Source organism: Mandrillus leucophaeus, unplaced genomic scaffold (genome assembly GCF_000951045.1).
Source record: "Mandrillus leucophaeus isolate KB7577 unplaced genomic scaffold, Mleu.le_1.0 Scaffold140, whole genome shotgun sequence".
NCBI lineage: Eukaryota > Metazoa > Chordata > Mammalia > Primates > Cercopithecidae > Mandrillus > Mandrillus leucophaeus.
The window spans coordinates 2,456,314-2,466,397 of NW_012101366.1; positions in this window are offsets into that span (position 1 = coordinate 2,456,314).

The following is a 10,084-nucleotide window of genomic DNA, read 5'->3' on the forward strand; positions in this document are numbered from 1 at the left end:
TTTACCATATTGACCAGGCCTTTCTCAAACTCCTGGCCTCAAGCAATCAGCCCGCCTTGGCCTCCCAAGGTGCTGGGCTTACAGGCATGAGCCATTGTGCCTGGCCTATTTTATCATTTAATTTTAAAAACACATTTGTGTAAAATGGCCAATAAATAATTTTCCCTTTTTCGAGATGCAGAAACTGAGTCTCAGATATGTTTTGAATTGCTTGCTAGAAGTCACACAACTAGTTAATAGTAGAGCCAGACCTAGAACTCCGTTCTGTCTTTCAATCCAGAGGTCTTTCAACTACATTACCCAGGCCTTCAATTTGCAATAGACTCTTTTCCAAAGTAACACAGGAATAAAATGTCTAGTCCCAAAGGTGCTACAATGTTAAAATATGAGATGTGATTTAAATTAATTGTCACGTTCTGTGGTAAAGAAATGAAAATATTATTCAAGTTTAACCTTTGAGAGAAATTCAAATAAACTCAGCCAAATACTTGGGGAAAATTCCGCTAACTACTCCATGGAAGGTGAATTAAACTTAGCCAAACCATCAGCAATGTCCTCCTACTGTTCAAAGTGGTAGCCATACCACTGTGGTACTTTGTATGCCATTTCTAGGAATGTATTTTTGTATCATTCTTAACTTGCAGTCATGGTTTGCTAAGAAATATCTTGTCCATTTTTTAATTGCTTGAGCAAATGGAGAGAAAACAAGTTTTGCAGAAGTCAGACTAACAGTCTCCTTAGATTTCCTGGTTCTCACGTCTTTTATGAATTGACTGGTATAAATGAGCAGTCACCACAAAAATGTATTGCATCTATTCCCACTCTTTCATGATCTTAAGACCTATGTTGTCCAGTACAGTGGATAAGAGTTTGTCTTTTGAGATCAGACGTTTCTAGGTTAAAAACCCAACTTTCTGTTCTCCACCTGTGTGGGTAAGTTGCTTAATCATTTTAAGATTCCTCCATTCATTTCTTTCAACATATTTATTGAATGCATACCATATGCTATGAAATATGTTAGATGCTAAAGACATGACAGTAAACAAAAAAGACAAAAATTTGTGCTCATGGAGTTTATATTTTAGTGCCTCAATAACACTGAATGTAAAATGGAGATAAAAATGATATTTCATTTCCTGGATAATTCCTGGGATTTTATAAAATTAGTCAGGCTAGATGTACAGTTTAGTGCACATTAAAGGCTCTACTGTCCACCTTAAGCATGTTGGAGAAGGGATTCAAGTCCAGTATACCCTGCTATGTAATTAAGCTATGGCCCTTATTCACCTGTAGTAAGTAAAACAAATGGTGAAAACCCAGACAGGGTCCAGTAAAGGAAAATATGCTATAAATGAAAAATGTTAATTCATCCTTTCCCTATTTTTTTAAACTTTGATATTGATATCTTTTTTTTTTTTTTACTTATAGAACAGTTGTAACAGTAGTACAGAGAATTTTAGTATACACTTCACCCAACTTCCCTACATTAATATCTTGATTACCCATAGCAAATTAACAAAACCAAGAAATTAGCATTGATAAAATACATTAACCAAAGTGCAGACTTTATAGTATAGGCCAGTTTTGTTGTGGTGGTGGTTGTTTTTTTGTTCGTTTTACTAGTGTCCTCCTTTTATTTCAAGATCCAATCCTGGGTGCCATATTGTACTTAATTGTCATGTTTATTTCCTAAATCTGTTTCAATCTGTGTCAGCTCATCATTTATTCTTTATGTTTCATGAGCTTGACAAATTTGAAGAGTACTGGTCAGGTAGAATGTTTCTCAATTTGGCTTTGAATTTTTACTAATAAATTAGATTGAAGTTGTACATTTTGGTAAGTGTAACAGAAGTAATGTAATCTCAGAGTATCATGTGAAGGGGTACAAAATATTGGTATGACTTACTTCTAGCAATGTTAATCTTGATAACTTGGTTACGAAGCTGTCTGCGGGTATCTCCCTTGCAATTTAGAAATACCTTAGTGGTAGATATTTCTAAATTTCAAAGGTTATACTTTGAGATAATACCTTGAGACTACGCAAATACCGTTTTTCTTCAAGCTTTTGCTCGCTAATTTTAGCATCCATTGGTAGAAATTGCTTGCAACAATTGTCATTGTTTTCTAATGGTGATCATTACGATGGCCTTATCCTTTCTACAGTTATATAATTGAATTCTTCTGTAAGAATGAACTATCTCTTCTATTTCATTTGTTTATTGGTTGAATTATGATTAGCTTTGGATATTTATGTATGTGAGGTATTTATTTTATATAATAGTTATAATCCAGTAATATTTCACTTACTTTTGCCCAGTTAATTCCAGTTTTGGCCACTGGGGAATATTTTCAGCTTGGCTCCTGCGACATTTTGACATAAGCCTTTCCTTTTCTGAGTACATCCTTATGTCCTGGCACCACAAGATGCTTTTGTTATAAAGAGAGGCAATCAGAGATCCTTTAAGAATGTAATACACGTAAAGCTTTTGTGTATTTTTTTAAAAGCTAAAACCAGGAAAATATTATCTTCTGAGACTGTCACAGAAAGATGAATGTCAATGAATGTCTCTGTTCCAATATTGTACCAAACACTTACCTGTTTTCATGCTAAGTTAATCCTGTTGAAGAATCTGAGCATTCCTATTACTGCACTTTATGTAAGAATGATGGCTTAAGTACGTCTGTAAACATTGGCATTGGAATAATTTCTGAACTCCATTTTCCTCCCTGACTTGGTGGGGATATCATCGCATCCAATGTGCAGCAATGTGTATTTTGGTACATAAAATGAATGAGGGGAATTTTATTCACTTGATGTTGCTCACTAACACTCCTTAGTTCTGCTGGATCAGGAAGTGTGAGGTCAAGCCAAATAAAATGCTATTTCCAGAAGTCTGTCAGTGGACTTGTTGGCTCTGTTATATCTTAAGAGAATGAGAAAAACACACCCACTCTGCAGAAGGGAGGCTTTAGTGTGATTTGCCTGTAGTCTGTATCTTCTTCTAGAACAGAGGTCAGGCAAGCTACAATCTGTGGGCCAAATCTAGTCAGCTGCCTGTTTTTTATAGCCCTCAAACTGTTTGTTACATTTTTCAAATGGTAATATTTTATAGTAATATGAGTCCCTACATAATATCCAGAATTTTCCTCTTGGCTCTCAAAGCCTACTATTCTACTCTCTGGCCCTTTAAGAAAATCTTTGCTGGTTTCTGTTCTAAAAGAAGTCATCCCTCCTTGCTTTGCACATGCTATTTCCTGTGCCTGAAATACTCTCCTCTGCTTTGCCCACTTGACTGATGCCTACTTGTCCTTTAAATATCAACCCCAATAGTCCCTATTCTGCCATCTTTTCCTGACCTAACACACAGAGTCAAATGTCTGTCTTCTGACCACCTTTGCTGTGTACCTGTGGTGTTAAGGCATTTCTCTTTTCTAATTCAGTGGTGTGCTGGAACCAGCTGGTAAGAGCCAATTATATGCATCTCTTCTCAACTCCACATTCAGTGATATCACACTCATGTGTTGAAATTGACCACAGTGAGAATATTTATACCATGGAAATTGGCAAACACCACAAACCAGGGATTCTGCCTTCTCATAGAGAGTAGAGCATTTAATGTTACTAGCACATTGCTATTTATCACACTGGTTTTTGCTTATTTGATTTTTATTTTTTTTTCTGACTCTTCCAGCAGATTCTCAGCTACTTAAGGAATGAGTCTGAATTTTGTTAATCTTTTGTACCTTATAGTGCCTTAAATAGAATAGGCAATTCATACTCCTTGAAGTAATAAGAAATTAACTGAGGAATGAATGTTGTATATCTGGAAAACATTCTGTTCTATAATTACTTGTAAATCCAAGGAATAATAATTTAAGGACTTGAAACTATATAAATCAGAGACTTTTACTTAAAATAACCGTATTTCAAAGCCTAAATTTAAAAATTAATGACAAAAGATATTCAAATAGGAAAGTAAGTCAAACTAGCTCTCTTCAATGATGATATGATTCTGTATGAATCCCCAAAGACTCCACCAGAAGGCTTCTAGAACAGATAAATTACTTCAGTAAAGTTTCAGGATACAAATTCAATGTACAAAAATCAGTAGCACTTCTATATACCAATAGTGTTCAGGCTGAGGGTCAACTCAAGAATGAAATCCCATTTACAATTACCTCCCTTATACACACACAAAATACCTAGGAATACAGCTAACCAAGAGAGTGAAAGATCCCTACAAGGAGAACTACAGAACACTGCTGAAGGAAAACAGAGATGACACAAATAAATGGAAGAATATTCCATGCTCATGGATTGGAAGAATCAGCATTGTTAAAATGGCCATACTGCCCAAAGCAATTTATATATTCAACTCTATTCCTACCAAACTACTAGTGTCATGTTTTACATAACTAGAAACAGCTATTCTAAAATTCATATGGAGCCAAAAAAGAGCCCAAATAGTTAAAACAATACTAAGCAAAAAGAGCAAAGGTGAAGGCAGCACACTACCGAACTTCGAACTATCCTATGAGGCTACAGTAACCAAAACCATATAGTCCTGGTGTAAAAACAGACACACAAACCAATGGAACAGGATAAAGAATACAGAAATAAAGCTACATAACTATAAACAACTGATCTACAACAAAGCTGAACAAAAACAAGCAATAAGGAAAGGATTCCCTATTCAACAAATAGTGCTGTGATAACTGGCTATCTATATGCAGAAGAATAAAACTTGACCCTTACCTCTTACCATATGCAAAATTAACTCAAGATGGATTAAAGATTTAAATGTAAGACCTCAAACTATAGAAGTCCTGGAAGAAAACCTAGGAAATGCCATTCTTGACTAAGTCCTTAAAGCCAAAATTGACAAGTGGGATGTAATTAAACTAAAGAGCTTTTAAACAGCAAAAGAAATTATCAATAAACAGAAAACGTATAAAATGGGAGAAAATATTCACAAGCTATGCATCAGACAAAGACCTAATATCCAAAATCTATAAGGAACTTAACTAGCAAAACCCCCAAAGAAACACATTAAAAAATGGGCGAAAGACATGAACAGACACTTCTTTAAAGAAGACATACAGGTGGCCAAAAAATGTTAAAAATAAAAAAAGTTCATCATCAGTAATCATCAGAGAAATGCAAATCAAAATCACAGTGAGATACCATCTCACACCAATTAGAATGGCCGTTATTAAAAGCTAAACACACTGCAGGGTGCAGTGGCTCACACCTGTAATCCCAGCACTTTGGGAGCCTGAGGTGGGCAGATCACCTGAGGTCAAGAGTTCGAGACCAGCAAACTAACAGAAGAACTAACACATTCTCAGCAAACTAACACAAGAACAGAAAACCAAACACCACATGTTCTCACTCATAAGTGGGAGTTGAACAATGAGAACACATGGACACAGAGGGTAGGAGGGGGGGGGGCGCATCACACACTGGGGCCTGTCAGGAGATGGGGGACTCGGGGAGGGATAGCATTAGAAGAAATACATAATGTAGATGACGGGTTGATGGGTGCAGCAAACCACCATGGTACATGCATACCTAGGTAACAAATCTGCACATTCTACACATGTACCCCAGAACTTAAAGTATAATAACAATAAAAAAAGTAGAGAAAGTGGGGCACATAATTTACATACAAAGATAGAAAAGTAACAATTAGTTTTGGTCACAGATGAGAACCCAGAGGGAAAAGTCCATTTCTACAAATAAAAATTAGGACGATGAAAGAACTGAAACTGGAAAACGGTGCACCTATGTCTAAATGCAATATCCGAATCTTCCCACAATGTTTCTGAATGGTTTGAAACCCACAATTACTTTTCACTTTGTTTTGTGCATAGTCTCATCAACTGAGAAAACTTTACAGAATTTATATAAAATGTATGTGTATATATGGGGGTGTGTGTGTGTGTACACACATTTCCCCTGCTCACTCCAGCTAATGACACACAATCTGCTCTCCAGAAAGGCATTCTCTCATTCCTCCCATCAATGCAAATGACTGGCTGGTCTGTGATGAGTAATATTTTTCATTTCCTATTGCATTCAAAATAATAATGAATAAGACTGGTAAATATATAGACTGCCTTTATATTTGTATGACTTATTCAACATTATGAAAAAACATCTGGAATATGCATTGTTCACGGTTAAATAAAATTGCTTTCCAGTTTTAAATACAGAATCATTTTTGTAGTCCCAATACTCATAAGTGCTACTAAAACTATTTTGTAAGTGCAGTCCCAAAATCTTCAAGAAGTTCAATAGTCCATGCTGTCTCAAAGCAAATGACAGGCATCCAAGTGATGGTGTTGCCAAGGCAAGAGGGTTGTATTTGGCTCCTCTATTTGAATGACAATCTAGCTACTGTGAAAACCTGGGGATTTGACTTCTGTTATAATTGGATCAGATCTTTCCAGCAGCTCCTTCAAGGGGATATTAGTTTCATATGAAACCTGCAGTTCTTCCAATTTAAGGCTTTGATCGTACAAATAAATGTTGAAATGCTGATTCTGATCCTGTCAGGCTAATAGAATTGGTGACTGGATTTGTATTCAACTGTGTTGAAGACACAAGGGAGTGGGCAAATAACTAAATAGCCCATTTACTGAGAAGGCACGGTGATGATGAAAAGATGGTCCAAGATTAAGATTTGCAGGAGATTTGCTTTTATTACTAAATTAATAGGCAGCCTGTATTATCATAAGATCTGAAGTTGCTACTGAGCTGTGAGTGATCAAACTGCAGATTTCTTGAGGAAATGTTTTGCAGTGTTAAGAACCTTCTGGAGATATCTGTCCCATCGTTATTCTTTATCCACCCTGTGGTTAAGGCTGATGCATCTGAAAAGTATGTGGAATCTTCTTTCAAAATGTATTATATTTGATGACTGTGCTGCAGCATATAAGTATCCCATTCAGGATGTATTTAAAATTAAACATGACATTTTACTTTTAAAAAGAAACATGCTTTTTTATTTCAGAATACTTACAGATTTATAGAAAAGTTTCAAGGATAGTATAGAGGTTGCTTGTACCCTACACTCAATTTCTCCTGTTTTTAACATCTTACATTGTTTCATACGTTTGTCACAAATAATCAATATTAAGGCATAATTATTAACTAAAAGTTGTTCCTCATTCAGATTTTCTTAGATTTTAGTTAATGTCCTTCTTCTCTTCCAAGATACCATTCTGGATACCACATTATATTTAGTTTTCATGTCTCCTTCGGCTCCTCTTGGCTCTAATTTTTTTCTCAGACTTTCCTTATTTTTGATGACTTGACAGTTTTGAGGAGTACTGGTAAGACATTTTACCAGGAGACTGGTAAGAATGTCCCTCAATTTGTTGTTTTTTTTTTTTTTTTTGTGATTCCACTGGGGCTGTGGATTTGCAGGAGGAAGACCACAGAAATAAGCTTGACATGCATTTGCTAGATGAGGCAGACCATATTAAAATTGTCCATTGTAAAGTTAATTCTTTTTTCCCCTCTTTTCATATTGGTCTGTGGAAAGAAGTCACTCTGTATACAGCCTACACATAAAGACTGGAGGTATAGGAAGTTACATTCCACATCTTTGAGTGGGGGTATATCTGCTTTATTAGAGATATTAAAATTATATAGAATTTTTCTGCAGATAAAATTTGTTTATTCTCTTCCATTTATTTATTTGATTATTTTTATTCTATCACTATAGACTCATGGATATTTATTTTGTGACCTAATATAGCATTGTCTATTCAGTTCTTCAAATTGTGTCAGCTTTGGCCATTAGGATCTCTTTTAGTTGTCTCCTATGTGTATTTGACATACCTCACCTGCATCATTTTGTTTTGTTTTATTCTGCTTCCACTGCTTGCTTATTTTTTGGCACAACAAGATCATCCAGGCTCTTTTTTTAAAAATATTTTCTGAATATAAAAAAGTCATCCATGGCTTGGGATTTAATTATCAAAATTAAATTGCAGTCAAGATTTCAACAATCTCCAGTCACATTTTAATCTCCATTGCTCATCAATGTAAACTGTATTTGTAACCAAAAAAGAAGTTTTTATCTGATAACAGATTATGATTTTAAATGTTTCTGTCTGTTTACCAAATTAAGAAAAATAATCTGGCTAACAGATTATTTTAAAACTATTTTTAACTTGGTGGGTTAAAAAAATCATAAGTGAATGTGTATTACTCTAATCACCTCTGTTCAAGGCCAAAGGACAAAGTGAGATAAGTCTAATTAGGCTAATTCAGTGAATTATCATCTGATCAAATCACAACTATAAGAAATTATCCCTGGCTAAAAGTGGTGTCAAATTATTCTATGAAATAATTGGGAATATGCCCCGTGGCACAAAAGGCTAGCTGTTTCCAAGGACAGAGTTCCCAAATACCCTGTACTTTAATTTCATAACTAGGCAAAAAAAAAAAAAAAAAAAGGAGATTGTTCAATGTCCTCAACTTATTTATTACCTGATGGGAAATGCAAAATTAAAAGTGACATTGTGATATTTCACTTGTGAATAGATTAATAGAAGACTTGTATGAAATTCTAAAGAAATATGACAGGAAGCTTTATGAATTTAAAATTTAACTTAAAGAGAATATTAAGGTTCCTTTAAAATTATGTGAAACTACTATTTTGGGCCAGGGGTTGGGGGAGAAGAAACTATAGGCAGTAAATTCCTTCTACTCACTTCTCCTCAGTATAATCCTGTGGGTTTATCCAGAACATTAGGTACTGGCTGGGAACTTCTGTTGGTAGTCTCATGTTGATGAATCATCTCTTGGGAACATATTTGTCACGATTTAAAAGAAGATACTTGGTGCTTGTTAAGGTTCTTTGACTTTCTTCTTATTTTACTTGTTTTCTTTTAAAGGTCAACTTCGTTTATACCGTTAGAATTCTGTTAGGCTAGACTCTATTTTGTCATACCAGTATCATTGATGTTTTTATTTGGAGGGTTGAGTCAGCAGCATTGTTTTAAAAGACTACTTCTGTTTTCCCCCCTTATCCCTTTACATATTTTTTTAAAGTAAGTCAACTAGATCTTAACTTTTTATCTCTCTTTCAATAAAATTTATGCTTTTTCTTTCACTATTTAAAATAAATGTATTTCTCATTGTGTGTTTAATTCTAAATTTCTCTGATATAACAGCTTGAGCTAAAATGTAGCTCTTTATTTTTAGAGAATACTTTAGGGTATTTAATAAAATAGAAAGAACTAACTAACTAAAGATAAATCCATGGTATACTATCAGGAATCTACTGGTAACATTTAGTTTTCAGTTATTAATTATTTTATCCCTCCACCCATTTATTTAATGTGCTGAGACCTGTTGTTTCTCAATGATACTGTGGGAAACACTACACTAAAGGAATTTCAGTTAGTACAACTGTGAGGCAATTCTTGCATAAACAAGACAGATAGCTTACTTTCTAATGGAGATTAGCATGAGCATATTTCTAAATGGTAGGATATACTGTGTACCAGATGAGTGATACAAAAACATTCAGTGCTATAGACAGGCAGACAAAGGTTTTATTGAGATTCAGGCAGTCTGATCAGGTCAGATATACAACATAAAATGGCACTTGACGTAATCCTTAAGGCATAGATTTGAATTTAAAAGATTGAGAAAGAAGCATGGATTCAGGAGTTTATGCATTTACTCATTCATGGGTTTAGAAAGTGTTCAGTAAACATTTGAGTGAAGGGCATTCCACTAGTTCTGAAGCACAAGGCAAGATCTTTATTTGAGGAACTGTTGATGATCCAGTTTTCATGAAGAATCAGATTTATGTTACAGTGAAATATGTGGCTAGTATTTGAAGTTGGGTAATGGTCATGTAAGAAGTTGAATGCTAGAGTCAGGAGTCCAAATGTTAATTAGTGGATTTTAACTGATTTTGATCAAGAGATGATGGCAAATTGTACACCTCAAAGAGGGATAAAGAAAGTGATGTTACCAGAGATTTGGTTTATGAAGATTTCTGTCACATTGCTGTAGAAAACAGGGAATTTATGAGAAATGAATAAGAAGCTTCCCAAG